Consider the following 17,488-nt stretch of genomic DNA (forward strand, 5'->3'; position numbering starts at 1 on the left):
AAAGCGACTGAGAAAAACTGTAATAGCATAGTCAAAGTTAAGAATTGCTGGGTGTATGTATTAAGATAAACTATCTACATATAGAAATAGTTTCAGAGATTCTTCATTCAACAGGGTTATACAATAAATGACGATAAGATCCTTTTTGGTTTGTTTCCTTTCATTTTGTTTTGTTAATTATTTCTGTGGATACAGCTTAAAGAACAATCAAACAGAATCGGAATAAAGCATCTTTGATTCTGCTCATGGTATCATGAAGTGCTTGCTGGTTTTGAGAATATCAAGTGTTCTTACAATATGGCAACATCTTAGTATGTATCTGCTATCAGAGAAGAGCATTTTTGGCTAGCAGACTCTGAATGAAGTATAAAATGTCATCAAAAGTGTGAAAACACCCTTAATATTTAGCTGTGTTATCATGATTGAGTCTCACTCTGCAGATACTGCAAAGCAAAAATTCACATCAGACAAATTCCTGTCTTTGCATCCAATGTCTACATTCTTGTGATGTGACAAGGTAAGACAGAGAGGGACACGTTACGCTCAGGTGGAGACTGTCGGCACAGCAGCTCTGAGGCAGGTTGACTTTCTTACGGGGCAAAGGGCTTGAAACTGTCCTTATCCATTTACATCCAATTAACCTGCCGGGGGAAGGTGCCCTCCCCCACAGCAGTGTGATAGATGGAAGTGAAAGACTAAACAAATAACAACGTAAATATTTTATCACCTCTTCAATGTGCACATTAAAAACTGAAGAAAAATAAACCGAATTGACTGGGGCATTTAGATGGATACATTTTACAAATCAAATTAGACAATGACTGTTTTAATGCTGAAATACAAATAATCAGTCTGCAATGTATTATGCAATGCATTCGTTTTAGAAACATGGATTTCTGTGCATTTGTATTTGTATCTGGAGTTCAGAGCTACACTGAGGTGTTGCTGCTGGAGCTGTTATAACATGATTACACATGGCCTCTACCTCCTCTCTCCACCTCTATTCCATCATCATTATCCCCTACGCAGCACTTCTAAGAAAGATGAGACCGACAGAAAGAAAGAAAGAACGGGTTGAGAAAAAGGGCAGGGTGCACACAGGGAAACCACAAGGAAAAGCAAAGACAGAGACTGAGACATTGTGAGGTGAGGAGACAGTGGGGAGAGAAAGAGATCACAGTCTTATAATTCAAAGGGAAAGATCTCTCTGCATTGGGCCTCTGTGATATAACACTGTGTCTATTTTGGATTTGTATTCATCTGACTGTTGCCACAGAGCCCACAGGCACCTCCTGGATTGGTTGTAATCCTCCTTTAGTGACCTGACAGACGAACAGATTTCAGACAGGTTGTCTAATCTTTTGGCAGAAACGGAAAGAATTTTCAAAGAATCAGTCTGAGCCGCTGTGTGTGGGGGGGATCCTGCAAATGTTTTTGCCATACCATGATTTTTTTTTGTTTGGAAAAAAAATGTGTTAGATGATGAGGCCTTTACCTTCAGAAAGATATTTAGAATTAAGAACAGGCTGTGTGTTGAGATGCCCTGCGACATGTAGCTGCATGTCAAACTGTCAGTGGACACCTCAACTTTACAGCTTTACACTCCCAGAAAACTGGAACTACAGTGATGTAATAAATTATTTTTTTAATAGGAAAAGTTTTTTGCTATTTAGTTTTAAATCAATAGTGAGTACATTGTGTGCATCCATCTTAATTTTGCTTTATACTGTACAATAATGTCCTAAAAATCAGACAGCGATGGACTTCTCATGTTTTTTATGACAAGCTGCATTATATGGTTTGCTTTCGAGCATATAGTACAGACAGTTAAAATAATTTCCCTTTGTCTACTTACAAAGGTGTTCTTTTGAGGATGCTGTTTATCCTGGCATGCATTTAAGCAGAGCTCCGGCTCTGAGCAGAAAGGGATGTCTGTCTTTTTGCTTACTTCTTCGTTAGTTAGTAGAAGAAAAAGAGCAGCCTTCAAAGACAGAAGGAGTAACCTCTTTAGCTGAATGTGATGAACAGAGACACCTGTCAATCAGGGGAGAAAAAAGGTGCCCACAGAAAAGGCATATGTGGTTTCTTCTTCTTTAGAAAATAAATAAATAAAAAGACAATAGAATCAATTCTTTTCAACATGTACTAAAAAGTCTAATGTTGCAGCTTTTGTTGTTTTATTGTAGACTGATGTAGGAAATGGTTCATGCTCTCACAGTTTCTAAACATTATTTACCTTAAAAACCCCAAAAACATTTTGCAACATAAGATGGAGAAAAAAAATCTGATCTTTCTTTCCAGAAATGTTCTGTGAGTTGAAAATGAAGCAAAGAAAAAAAGGGGAAACAAATCAATCAAATCAGTCAATTTCTGAAAGCTATTTGAAATGGCCCACTGTGTACAGGAGAGGCCGTCTATAGAGTTTTGTAGTGTGTGTCCGAGGATAGATCATAGATGGTATTTCCTGATCGGCTAAAGTCTTGATCAACCAATCATAGCTGGATTTAAAGTCCTCTCTGACCACTGGACTTGAATTTGTGCGGCTCATTCACCAATCAGAATGGACTTTTCTCTGGCATTGGCCAACCACAACTTGACCTGCAGTGTTTATTGATCAATCAGAGCTAGCTCTAAAGAGATCACTGACCAATCACAGGGGGATATACTGCAGTCATGATTGCAAGGATTTATTTTCATTTTGCTTCAGAGAGGCCAGAGTCACACTGAGTGTATCTGATCTATATTTGCATTTCTTAAAATAGAAATGTGCAATTTCAGCCATTAGTTATTTAAACAGGTTCTGTGACTTTGCATTGACATAATCAGACCACAGGACAGCCAGTAAAAAACTCTCAGGCCTTCAGTGCACCTGCTCAATAAAACATAACTGTTCCTTCTTCCTATCATACACACACAACCAGCCTCTGCAGAGAGATTTCTCTTTGAATTTACTTAGAATCAGTTCAAATCCCTCTAAAGGCTTTGAGCTAGTGACAATAACCTTCCTCTGAAGTGATATTTCTTCATGCGTAGCTCAGTCTGAGCAAACACACATATATACTTTGGTAACTACAGACAGTGATTATATTTATGACATTGTTAATGGGATTTTTATTCATCTGACTGTATTTTTATACTGTAGTGTGTATACAAGCTCTTAGAAAGTTCAATAAAATGCTTTGGCAATTTAGCAATTTAGCTACAAAAATAAAAAAATCAAATTGTGTAATAGACCAGCAAAGTCCACTCATTTTATTATCAAATAATTTTTCCATAACACTCAGCAGCAACATAAAGGCAATCTGTTTATTTGTGCTATATTTTTTTATATAGAAAAATACAGATTCATGAGACACATTATGTCGGCTTTGTATGTCAGTAACAGTTGTTTATGGAAATAAATGATCCCAAAGTGACGAAAAACAACAACAAAACCAAGGGTTGGTCAGAGCTGAACCAGTGAGGAGAGGGGTGGTATGCTAAAATGAAGAGCGGGCAGGAATGTGGGCCAGCAGGGTGTGATAATCTGTCTCCCTGCCATCTATCCCACATGGGAGAGAAAGAGAGAGAGAGGGAGAGAGAAAGAGGGAGAGAGGGGAGATTAAGACATGTATGATGTATTTTGACCCATATTCATGCACACAGCGATGTTTTGTGACCCACATACTGCCTCATAAATACGTATCCTTACTTGATACTGATATGTGTGAGAGAGGATGAATGAATGTACTGCAGTATACCAACGTCAGCTAAACCTACACTCTTCATTAGAGGCTGCGTTTACTTTGAGGTTCAGCTCACTGCACAACACTGAACACCATTTATGTTTTGTTTTTTTTACTGACTGTGAGAGCTGTAACTTCAAAAGTACCTCCACTTATACCAAAAATGCGTGCAAGTAAAATCAGGTTATATTCAGAGTCACATTTAAAGCCCATATTTGACATTTAATGTTTTTTTGTGTTCTTTCATGTCCAATTGGTGCCATTTTATGCCTTTTTGAAATCATTTAGAATGATCTTTGTGATCACTTTTGTCACATTGTAGTAATTTAGCCTCTCTTTTGTGTCCCTTTATCTTTATTTTTACGTTTATTTATAATACTTTATGATGTATTTTGTCTCCCTGTGGTCATTTTGTGTCATGTTGGTGTTATTTAATGACACATTTGTTCTCTCTTTATCTCTTTGTGATCATTTTGTGCTATTGACATCTTTTCAGCAATCTTTTTAGTTATTTATTTGATGCATCTTGGTAGTCATCTTCCATTTCTTTGTGGTCATTAGGTGGCGAAATTGTAAAGGCGCTTCTTGAATGATGTTGATTCTTTGTTTGATCCTTGGTTGTCTTGCCATGACACTACACATACTGAAGTAAATGTACCTTTGGCTGTGTGTAAGCAAAAGGACAACTTCTGCTGTGCGTTACGTTTACTTTTAATGTCTGTCCGTAGCAAAGCATGACATACCCAGACCGAACACCAACAACAGTGATACCTCACTTACTTTAAAGCAATATCACTATGCCAACCGTAACCATGAGCAACCTTAAAGGCAAAGTGCATCATATTAAACAGTTACTCTTGCAATTGTAAGCAAAGTACAAAATGTAAATATAAATTAAATTAACATTAAATCAAATAATGTACATCATCTCAACCTGAGTAAAATACAGATCTGGGAAATCTGGGAAAGAGAGAGTGGAGAATAACATGCGATAAAGGAGCCACAGGTCGGATTCGAACCCAGGCCGCCCACTTGGCGTCCCAGACATATTGCAATTGTATTTGTAATTGCAATATCATCAAATCTTACTTTGTAATTATTCTGTATGCTTGTTTTTTTTTTTTTTCAAGAGTCAGACGACCATGTAGCTAATCTCCCTCTCTCTGTTGTCACTCAGTTAGCACCACTGCACCTGTCAGTCATGTTGATGAGCCGTCAGCCTTGAAGAAGCATCACGCCTCAGGTTTAGGAGACTACTGCATGTAAACCCTACACAGGCCTCACAGAAACAGTGAAGTGCTTTAAAATAAGGTCTTCTTAATATGTCTTGGCTTTACCTTGCTAACGGCTAACACTGTTTCTTTATGCTTTGTGTGAAATCAAATCGCTCTGACTGCCAAGTGATGCTGCTGGCATCATCACCATCAGCTCACTGCTGGCACACACAGAAAGGGACGCTATACACGGGATGGTAACTTATAAACAGTCCATTCACTTTCAGTATTGTGTTCATGCAGAGCTTTTTAATCATACCTTTAAATATATAATTTACTTAAGTAGATGTTAAAGTAGGTATTCAATGTCTGATAAAAGGCTCTAAGTCTAAAGTAATGTCTCTCTGTCTTTAAGGCATGGGAGTATATTATGTAAATGTTCCTTATGGCTTATTCAGATATAAAACGACATGTTAGGAGAGAGATACAATGCTTTCTCATTACTTAGCACATGCCTGTAAGTTGAATCAATCTTGCACTCCATCATGGTTGTTAGTCAAACAATGTGTGCAGTGCACATTGTGCTCGTCTAAGCCAGTAAAAGGCAGGGAACGTGGACTGAATAATGTGCGTAAAGGATGTGACATTAATAGGTGGTTTGGGTCTTTTTTTAATACACACTCGAAGCCAGGGTCCTCTACTTCTCCATTTGCACGCACAGTCGTTGAAATGTATACGCAACTAGCTGCAGTCATGTCACAGACTGTTTAATTGTTGAACATCTGTTTTCTTTTTTTTTCCCCACACAGCTGAATTAAAGAAGCCTCTAGCTCTGCTGTGTCATCTTGCTACATTATTCTTCTTCTTCTTGTGTTTTATTGTGTCTTCTTCTGCGTTTGTTGTATATAGTTCTTGTTGTGGTTGGCTAACAGTTACAATCATTACAGCCACCTTGATTGCAGAGTGGATACTGCCATGTGTGAATGCCTTTTACTCCACTCAGACGTGTTAGTTGTATGAATGTGTGCAGTGAACCAGGTGTATGTGAAGGTTCGGGACGAAGATAAATCTAAGATACTTAAGAAGAAAAACTGGACAAAGTGTTTTTCCATCTTGTATTCAGCGTTTCAATGTAATTCTTTGGATTCATTATATTCACATGCATGTCTAAGAGACGCTTGCATAAAGGCAGACTGACTGACTCTGGTGGTCCTCAAGGATGAGTTCAGGGCTTTCCCTTTTTTTCTCCTCCTCTCTCTGCTCCAGTACTAAGACATGATGCTTTAAAGTCAGTGTACCCTCGCTCCTTAAAAAAAACAACAGCACTCCTGGCATGTGTTCGATACGACAACAGGAAGGATCAGAGGGAGGGAAGGAAGAGGAAGATTAAGACGGCGGTGAAAGAGAGAGCGGAGGACAGACAGGAGGATGTGCGTGTCACAGAGAGATGTTCTCTTTGAGGCCCCTGTTGTCCTTTGACCGCACTGTACCAAGATTTTCCAGCACGCTGCACAAGTGAGGAGATAATATCTGTCACTTAATGTCAAGGCCACAACTCCATCCTCAGCAAATACAGACTCTGAATAGGTTACTAGAAAAGCTTCATTTACTGATACCTTACCTACAAACATATTAAGATGTGTATTTCTTCTAAGGTAAATAGAGGATTTGCTGGCAGGAAAAAAATATTTGGTCAGGTTTGCACATTATTTTTTTAATAATAATGTCAAATCCCATGGCTTTGGTGATATTTGATGCTTTAAACAATACAACCTTACTAATTGTGGTATTTGGTTAATTTCTACATCTGTTTAGCAAAGACATTGCACAGATTACATTATTGGTTTCTTGTTGTTGAAAACCATGACTGCAAAGTAACTCCCTCCCTCTAAGTAAAGGCACACTCTCTTAGTTCTTAATTTTTAAACAAACAGTCAATTGTACAGTCTTTCTGAAAGGGATAAACTAAGCGGAAAGAGTATTCGTATGTCTGAAATGGAGGAACGTGTTTTTTTTTTTTTATGTAGGTGGTAAAATATCAAGATCAAGTATTCAGGGTTTGGAAGTCATCCTGCAGCGTCTGATGCTGAAAAAAACAAAATAGAGAACGATCATTGGCAACAGAAATATCCATAAAGGCCTAAAAATGTTGCTTTTTTTTTTAGCTATTTCATCATTGTGTGAAATGCAAATAAAGTAGATTTTCTAATTCAGTGCAGCTAACACACAAAAGTGTCATTATAAAAGTAAGAACTACTAAATATACTTTAAAAGTTCAAGTAAAGTGAAAGAAGCTCCTCTCCCTGATCCATGCCATCTTTAGATCCTCTGATCTAAAACAAAACCCTTCTTTCAGTTGTGATTTGAAACAATGAAGTATCATATTGCAGTGAGACAATAAAACACCAGCTGAGAGGTTAATGACTGAGTTTGAGCAGTGTGGTGCAAAACCAGGCTCAGGTCAAGTGTTAAGTAAGTCCAAATCAGCCCCAAAAAAACTGCGTTTATACTTTTGTTGCTGTAGAAAAACATTGAACTTACATCTGTTTTCCCAGCGCTTGTGTTGTTCTCTGACTGCGGTTTGAGGTTTGACTGCTTGCTGTGTCACGGTTGTTGTCGATATCACTCAGCCTGATTGGCTTAAGACTCCAGCTGTGTCGTCCGACACTTACACTGATGTTGATGCATCCTAATGAGCCTGCTGCTCTAACTGCATTGCTAGTGATTGTTATGTGTAAGCGGCTTAATTAGCCTCCAGTGTCAAATGTGATAAATGTTGTCCATTAGCTAATTAGTGTTTCAGTGTTGGATTGAACTCTGTGTGAAACGCTTTCTAAAACAGAGACAGATGTATACAGATTGATTTGAAAAAAAGTCGGTCACCTCATAAAGATGTACTGCTTCACATTTGTTTGCGTTTTTACCGTTTCTTTGTTACTTTTAATATCTCTGACCACTGTTTTTTTAGTTGAAACTGATTCTTTCTATTTTTTTATTTTGAATTATAAAAGGGACCAAATGCAATATTAAACGTAAATGTTGCCATTTGATGCATTGCACCAGAGTTAGCTTAGAGCTGTTCCTTGGCAGGACATAATAAACATATTATGATTTTTTATTCCATATAAGGAATAAAAAGTAATAGTTTTTTTTTATCGTATGTTGTCTCCGTTGCAACAGCAACTCCTTCACGAGCCCATATAAGAAAAGACACAAGCAGCACTGACTAGATAGTGAATGAGAGAAACAATAATGAGGTTACTGAAGGTCGGTGAATCAGATCCTGCTCGGCCCTCCAGCCCACACACAAAACACACGCAAGCTGCCACGACATGTTTGAAATTCATCAGATCAGATAAACAATGCAGTGATGGTGAGATACTGAATGTATCTTCCTTTGTGTGTCTATTTTTACTTACCAGGCTTCATTGTCTTTTTCACATCATTTATTGCATTGACTTGTTACTCTTCTCCTGAAACCAAACTTGTTTTATAGATTATTGGAGTTTTTTCCAGAATGCCTTATTGTCATTTTTGAACCATTATTTGCATCAAACCTTAAAAAACATTGCTTTGCAGTTCATGTATACATTTCTATACCATGATGACAGTGACAATGGGAAGAGTAGTAAATCATGAGTGAAGAATGACAGTTTTGGTAAGACATAAACAACAACAAAAATATCAGAAGGGATCTACACAATAACAACAATAACAATGTAGTTTACAATTCTTAATCATTGCTATAAGGACTGATGAAACAGATGATTTGAGGCAACAATTGATTTTTGTTATTATGATCATCCAGAAGTGATCTGAAGGAAATATGACATTAAACCATATGGTGTTGTCATTTTTCTGAATTTAGTGTATAATGAAGCCAACCTACAGTATTTCTTCCCTCTTTATTTTCTCTTCATTCATCAGTCTTTTATACATAATGTTTTAGAGGATTATATTTTACTCTTAGACGATGCTAACAGTTTTTTCAGAGCAGATCCGTATTAATGACTAACCGGGTGTACAAACAGAGCCTGAAGAGTGTCTTGACCTTGAAGAGGCTGAAGTCTCCGGGGAGATTCATGTTTGTATGTGTGAGTGTGTGTGAATGGATATCAGTCCAGCTGTCAGCTTTACAAAAAAAAAAGGTCTACAGTGGTTCGTTGTGTTACTCTGAATATTCATCAGCTACTGAAGCAGAGCCTGAAGGACTATAGAGAGAGTTGGAACAATGAAAGTTTGAAAGAAGGAACATCATTCCGTGTTAAAGAGACTAAAAGATAACGGATTCATGAAAATGGATACTTTTCTTAGATGTTCCTGCCTATTGAATTATTAGTACAGTATATATTCAGTGATTCATAGCGATGATCGGCAATGGCTAGCTTACCCTTGGTAAGTCCTTCAACGTTTAACCCATGCTTCAAAAATAGGAAATATTGAAAACAAGGACTGTAACATGCTCTGGAGTAAGTATAACATTTGAGTGATTTTGATGTACAAAACTTAAGAACGAAAACAGAACGATTGCCCTTTAAGGCTACACTTCACCCTCACTGAAGATGGACCATGATGCAGCCGATAGCCTGAGTTGAGTTTTCTGGCTTCCTTTATCGAACGTCCTGCCTGAAGGAACTCTCTGTGCCTTGATGTACAGTCAGCCAGCGCTGTATGGTATACTTCATATTGAAGGGAAGCAGGTTGTAACTCATAATGACAAGCTGTCAGATGAAATCTGAGTGGCTGCTTGATGCTTCTGTATAATGTATGCAGCTAATGAACAAAGTGAAGCAGCGAACACAGCAGCAGTCAATATCACAGGCTCTTAACCTTTATAGCTTGTGACACCCAAAAATAAATGACTGCTAGTGACTCCCTCATCTGAATGGACGGACACAAACACACACACACACACACACACACACACACACACACACACACACACACACACACACACACACACACACACACACACACACACACACACACATGCACACACACAAGTTGATCTTGACACAAAATCAGTTACTCTCCCTCCTATGCTTTTACATCTTTAAATTAAAGTTTTTGGCCATCCTAAGTCTGCATACTTATCTTTACAAAGTATTTAATGCCTGTACCCTTCTATCTGCCCAAAATGAAATACACTTTAATTAAGACTGAAGAGAAACACCATAATATGGGATATTTTTTTTACTTTTTTACTTGTTTCTTGCACTGGTGAAGCTATTTTGGGACACATTGTGATTTAATTACATTTGGTATGTTACATTTTCGTTACAAATGGCTGCATGCTTCTACCAATAGCACTGCATTCAAATGCAGCCTCTCCACTTACGTTTGGTGCATTGGATGTTGGCCAAACTCATCTGTACAGGAAGCACTTTAGTGGTTTTATAATTTTTTTAAATAACATTGTTTTGTATTACTTTAGCTTTGCAATCATTCAGATAAACCACTTTGCAGTATTTTGAGTCAGTTTACGTTGTGTAGTTACTGCATGGGCACTCTTATGCAGTAATCTTGAGTAGTGGTTATGTATTACCGGTCTTGCATTTGTCTGCAACAATGATCTATCAGTAGGTTTATTCTTGTGGGTTTTTATTTTTTAAGAATTTGAAATCAACCTTCAGGGTACTGTAAACTCATTTCAGGCATTTCAATTGGCACATTTCTGTGTTAGAAGTGCTCATGTAAATCTCAGTCCCTTCTTTAAAAAATGAACATTATTTCATCATTTCTAGGGTTTTTGCAGCTACAATGTCACACAATACTGTCTGTTCCTTTTCAGTGGAAAACAAATCCCTTACAGTGATTTTTTTGTCCTTAGGATTGTTGCCACCAAGGAAGTACAGGGCATTTTTTATTGAGGGATAACGAAAACCTCTCTTGTTATTTACTCAACTTGATTTATACTCAACTCAACTTTATTGAAATAGCACTTTAACCACAATATAGTTGATCCAAAGTGCTGAACATTGCAGATAGAAAACAAAGCATTAGAAAGCAACAGACAAGAACAACAACAATCAGAAGAGAAAGAACAAGTGACAGCTAAGTCCAGTGTAACACAAGACTAACAGAGCTATGGATTTTGTGCTTGACGGGTTATTGACAATTAAAGGCAATTGAGTATAAATATGTCTTAAGGCAAGTTTTAAAAACACCATTAGTGGGAGAGAGACAGATTTCACACTTACCATCTACTTTCCTTTTTGAGTTTACAGTAAAATGATACTGTATAAATCCAAACTAAATAACTTCAAGGTTGAGGAGGTTGGACTTCTAAACCTTCAATTATGTAGTTTGATGTTTGGGCTTGCAGTTTCCCTCATTGCATTTTGCATGAGCTTGCAATGCATAAAGATTATTCCTCTTGAGGATGACGTCATAGTGCAGCAGTACGTTCTTCGACAACAAAACGTCTGACTGTGTGAAACATAAAAGCAAGAAGCATAAACAACCTGAACCTCATGCAGGATTAAATGCAGTAACTATCACTGGTCTTGGAACTATTAACAACACCAGGACTATACGGACTAGCTTTTTGTAAAACCACATAACATTGAAGAAGGTGGGTGCATGTGCAACAGTAAACCTTAGTGACAAGCTGTCAAAGTGAATTACCTCTGTTGCCCTTTTATTATATATGAACATATAGCATATACAGTACTTTCTTACACACAGCTGTGACCAAGTGTGCTTCTCATGTAAAAAAGCCTGCAAGCACAAGCCTAGCTGAAGGGCGTTTGAGCAAGACAGTTATTTTCTAACAGACTAGGGCAGAAAGGCCGTATAGGATGTGATATCAGGATGAAGCTGCATGCAAGTCCAGAGGATTTTTTTGTGTTAAAGAAAACTCATGCGATCTTTCTAGAAAATTTAGATTTAATTTAAAGAAGCTGTCCTACATTTTTTAGGCAATAATGTATAATGATGCATCTCACCTAAAACATTGCTGTTGTCTCTTCTCAGCTTTTATCACATTTTTCCTTGAAAAAAAAAGGGCTTGCCAAGATGTTGGGAGCAATACACTAAAAGTTCTGGCAATTAAATATTTTCCCCAAAAAAATCTATGGTGATGCAACACAGTGACAAATAGGGTGTGATACTTTAGTCCAAAGATTTATGACATTTCTGAGCCTTGGATGTCTCAAGATTTAAAGGTGCCTTGTTAACCTGCTCCTTCTGTTAATTTAAACTGATTTATGACATGCCACGTGCATGTAGGGATAATAATTCAAGACACTAATACAAACCACAGTCAGTCAACAACACACACATACATGCAAACAGAATTTCTCTTCTTTCTCTTCTTTTTCTCTGCAGCTGGGTCCAGTCCCCTCAGGGTTTTGAGATATAACACTATCACCATTTATTACAATCTCCCTCTCTCTCTCTCTCTCTACTGTCTTCCTCACTCTCCCAAGAATTATTGCACAGCTGCCTTCTCTCTCCAATGTCACTGTACTCTTTGTATCTCTTCATTTCTCCTGCTCTTTCTTTGATCACTCCGAAGTGCTGAGAACAGAAGGAGAAACTTGCTTTGCATTTAAAGGCAAGAAAGGATTTTTTTTTTTTTTTAGCCACGAGTCATACAAGGCAATTCTAGTTGATTCCCAGATTTAAAACATAGAGCTGAAAATGAGCATTATAGAAACTTTTTAAATATAAAAAAAGTATTACACATATTTTGGCTAAACACATTAAATACACTGTCCAAGTAATTTTCAAAAATGTGTTAGATATGTTCTTAAAGAGTCAGGAGCCATTTAAGCTTATGTCTCTTTAAGAACCTGTTCTCTGAAACTCTGACCATATAATTGCATGTCTATAGGTCCTGTTTGTGCTTTCAAGCCCATGTGTGAAGTATGTCTCACAATAACAGAGTGAAATGCCTCACTTTATTCAGAATTCATTAAGTTTAGAAAAATTACACAAACATATAATTAATTTAATTCAGGCAGGACTTGGGAAGAGAAATATTAATTATTTTAGTTAAATTCTTGCACAAGGTTCTTTTAGGCTTCCAAAAATGTTGTCTCTGAACATCAAAAGGCAGGGATTTAAAATTAATTGTATATCAATATTGGGCAAAAAAATAAAGTAATATACTATATATTTTTTTTTTAGAAGACAGGACCTAATATTTCTAACACATTTGTTATGCTAGTTTAGCACATGAAGATATTAACACATCAGCAATAAACTGGAGTTACAGCTCAGGCTGATGGAAAGACCACTTGTTTTGATGATGATTGCTCGGGCAAAGTGATGGATATACGACATTTGGACATCATACATTTCACGGCAATCCATCTAGTAGTTTTAAAGACTGCAAACCTATTGTATTCAGAACAACAGTGGTGGACGGAACAACAGTCCCACTCCAAGAGCCATGCATGCAGACAAAAAAGTTTTGGATGAGTAGACCAAGATAGTCATCAGTTCTTCTGATTCTTGAGTGTGTGTCTCAGTTAGGGTTGGGCGATATGACAAAAAATTGTCATATCAGCCGATATCGATAATTATCACAATAAATATGAAATCATTATTTCTTCAAATTTTTAAAAGGCTGATTTTTGCTCCTGAGTGAAAGTTGTTAATTTTCAGTAAAAATATGTCGCAATAATTATGGTTTTCGTTTGATCACCCAGGCCTAGCCTCAGTGTTAGAAAGGGAGTGAAGTTAATGTGAACTTAAATCTATATACCGGAAAGTATAGATTTCCTCATGTGTGCTCTCTGGAGAGAACAAGAGAAAATTGGGTTTATGAGGAAGAGATGAGAAGCGAAATGAAGAGAAAATCATGTTAGGAGAGGGAGACAGACGAGACAAAGGGGTGTGCGAGAGAGGAGACGTTAACAGAGGACAGAGCTCTGTTGGGAATAATTTTGCAGCGAGAGAACATTTTCCTCTTCCAGGGAATCTTGTGAAACCAAATAACTGTTGACAACAGAATCAGACGCAGACATTTAGCGGGGAAAGACGACAAATGAGCAACAGAGAAGCACAGAGAGCAAATTGAAAACGATATTGTGAGTGTAAATCATCTTGTGATTTTAGGCGTTTTTCCTGCAGTATATTCTTAGCTGCATTAGAAAGAGAGAGAAACAAAGGAGAAGAAGGAAACATATTGCCAACCAAAGGAATGTATTCTGCCTCTGGGTCAGTCAGTGACTCAAATAAATTCATCCTGGAATAATGGCCAAAAATGAAGACAGTTTTTATATTGTACCACATTCCTTTTAATATCCAGTACCGTAGCACAAAGGATCGTGTATGAAAGATTTTGTGAAAATACTTGAGTTTACTTTATTACATTTTGTCATGTAGGATAACAAGTCTAACGCAGTTAATGAAGGATTGATGGAGTATGAGGGGCCATTAGGGACATTATTCAGAATTATTCAGAATTTCTATACATATACATGTAGGCCTACTTTTTCTCACACATTCACATTGAAAGCAAACTATTCACATACTATACTGAAAACCATGCACATGTGTGGCGTGACACGCTTTTACATACACTACTCGTAAATTCTAGACTCACATACACAACTGAAAAGTGTAATGCTCTTACATAAACAACAGAAAAGATCTTAATTAGACTCACAAATACCAGTGCTAATCTGTCAATGAAAAAATTATGATAAATGAACAAAGACAAGACGTTGAAGAGCTAAAAATAGATATTTGATAATAAAAACTCTGACGACTCAACTCCTGAGTTTTGTTTTTTTTGTTAAAGAGACGAGATGGGAAATGTTGGTGGTGGGCCTTCAGGTAATCAAAATCCGTTATATTATACCCCACTGTGTGTCGAATATGTCCCTCAAAATTTAAGCAGGTGATAGGAGAGGTGTGTGTGCGATGCCAGGCAGAGAGCAGGTGCAGCCGGTGTGTGTGTGTGTTTATGTAGGTGTGTGTGTGTAACAGTGCAACAGAGAGAGCATTAGCTGTTGCTACAACAATCGTTCACGAGCTAACAATAGCCTGGCCATCCAATGAAGTGCAGATGAAATATCATACTGACCAATGAAAGGTCAGTAACCTTTGAGGGCAAAGGCTTGCCTTTTAAAATAAATATAATCAACGGTTTAATGGATTCAATCTGTAGCTATTCCATGCTCAAATGTATACCAGGTGTAGTAAATGTAGGCTACTCTTGCAACACTGTGAAAGTATTTACAATACAATTTGTTCATTCAGAGTATGTATTATCATCAGTATGGTGTTGAAGTACTTATAAAGTAATAATAGTGCTGTTATGTGTTCCATATGAGTGTTTACATATGTTAAGCTATTTATTTTACAGCTGCTTTAAAATGTTTGTAAAAAAATGTTGCTTAGGTTTTTAAGTTTGTTCATGTTTATTAGTATCGTAAAACTGTGAATAAAACCTGTTGCAGGCATACCAATTTGTGATATAGCTACTTGTATTAGGCCAATTGAATTATTTTAGGCAAGGCAAGGCAAGTTTATTTATATAGCACATTTCAACAACAAGGCTATTCAAAGTGCTTCACACAACATCAAAAGCATCATGACAGAGGGAAAAAAATATTAAAATGGAAAATTTTCAAATCCCTAAAACAAACAATTCAAAATCACAGAGAAGAACCATTCGGACATTCTTTGGCATTTTAGAAGAGAGAAAACATTTTAACTAAATATGTATGACTTTTAATAGACTAAAAATGTACTTATCTGTTTTTAGTTGTCCTAAAACTGAACTAGAACCTTGAAGGTATAAATGACTCAATCACTTACACACTGAAAATCTCTCGTAAAATGAACACTCAAACTAGTTAAGTGTGCTCATATACACTGTTAAAAATCTCTCATAAAGTATTTTATATAACTTACTAAAAATCATTCACATTTACTGTTAAAAAAAAAGTATGAGAGTGTTTCAGTAAAGTGTACAAGAGGAGCATTTCAGTCGAACAGGAAGGTGGTTGAGCAAAGAGCACATTTCAGAATAACGAGAAAGAAGAGAAGAAAGAGTTGACACGTCTGCCCAACTTTAAGTGATGAATAATTTAGTGATTCATTTGAGGTCAACTTGTTAAAAATAGTTGCAGTTTGATGACAATAGAGATAAATTGTGTCTTAAATTTACCATTCACACATCTCAAAAATTGCCATTTATCATTTCAGGAAAGGGACCTCAAGGGTGGAAGTCATGAAAATGTATGATAAAAATGATGTTGACGAAAATGCAGTTTCAAATATTAAGCAACAAAAATGCATTTGAATTGAAAATAAAAGTGATGAATTAAAGACTTTAAGATAACCACCATTCACTAAATCCAAAAGACTTTTGTTTAGAACATGCCATCTTTGTTACTTTGACATTCATAAAAAAAAATGTCCTCACACTGACAGACCACAGCAGCCAGATCATTCAGAGCCACCACCCATATGACATAGATTCTAATAATTGATGCATATAAAGCCTTTAAACATTGCAAAAGTACTTGTTACGGGTGAAAAAATAGAACAGGTGATGAGATGGTATGAAAAACGAAGAAATGACGCCCCCTGCACAGCAGTGACGCATGTCTTTGGTTCTTAAATCAAAACTACATGCTGCTTTGAGGTCCTGAAGTTTTTGAAGATTTTGTTTCAGATTTGTGTCACATATAATATAGAGGGATGAAGACCAGAGCCACAGCACTATGGTTACAGCACAAAGACTAAAAACATATTGTACCCTTCTGTTCTGTCCTGTCTCGGCTGTGTTGTGAATGCAGACAGACAGATCCAGAGTGACTGACTGACAGTGAGACATAAAGAGAGGCAGATGGAGGAGAGTCAACAAGCAGAGCAAAACAGACAGATGAGACGTTCAAACAGAAATGAAGAGGAACAGGATTGTGCTCTGATCTAATGATGATGATAACTCAGAGAAAAAAAAGTGTGTCTGTGTGTGTGTGTGTGTGCGTGTGTGTGCGTGTGTGTGCGTGTGTGTGTGTGTGTGTGTGTGTGTGTGTGTGTGTGTGTGTGTGTGTGTGTGTCTGTGTGTGTGTGTGTGGACTTCAGCTCAAGTTATCCATCACGTTCTCGATGACACAGTGTGTGTAGGGCAAGACTGCAGTTATGTAACATGACCCCCTGGTGCATTAACTGTCTTAAGGCCTGACAGACAGACAGACAGACAGACAGACAGACAGACAGACAGGCAGGAAGACATATATGTACCTCCATTATTGTAAGAGTATAACTGAAGCAAGCACTGCATATTGTGTTACATAACATGTTGCATTTTATTGCTTATTGTAGAAAGGGACGTTCTAACATGGTGGATTGCGTAAAAAGTTAGGATTAAGATTTGTGAATTCCCACATAGCTCAGCCTGAGCTACACACAGGCACCGTCACAACCAAATGAGACCATCAGCTACAAGATTAATAATTAGGAGTAATTCTTACTACATATAACTGGTGTTGAAAAAAGCAGAATGTAGTTGGTGCATGCTTTTCACCACAAAACGCTGCTTACACATGAACAGGAAAAGATCAGCACAGAGATCGGAGGAAC

At 37.2% G+C, this 17,488-nt stretch overlaps 1 protein-coding gene across 1 annotated transcript in view; it reads left to right on the forward strand.

Annotated features, from left to right (window-relative positions):
* Nucleotides 1-17,488, forward strand: part of bean1 (brain expressed, associated with NEDD4, 1) — a 40,196-nt gene that overhangs the window by 11,732 nt on the left and 10,976 nt on the right. The gene's annotated exons all lie outside the window — the stretch shown is intronic.

The sequence above is a fragment of the Labrus bergylta genome, chromosome 10 (genome assembly GCF_963930695.1).
Source record: "Labrus bergylta chromosome 10, fLabBer1.1, whole genome shotgun sequence".
NCBI classification, from domain to species: Eukaryota; Metazoa; Chordata; class Actinopteri; order Labriformes; family Labridae; genus Labrus; species Labrus bergylta.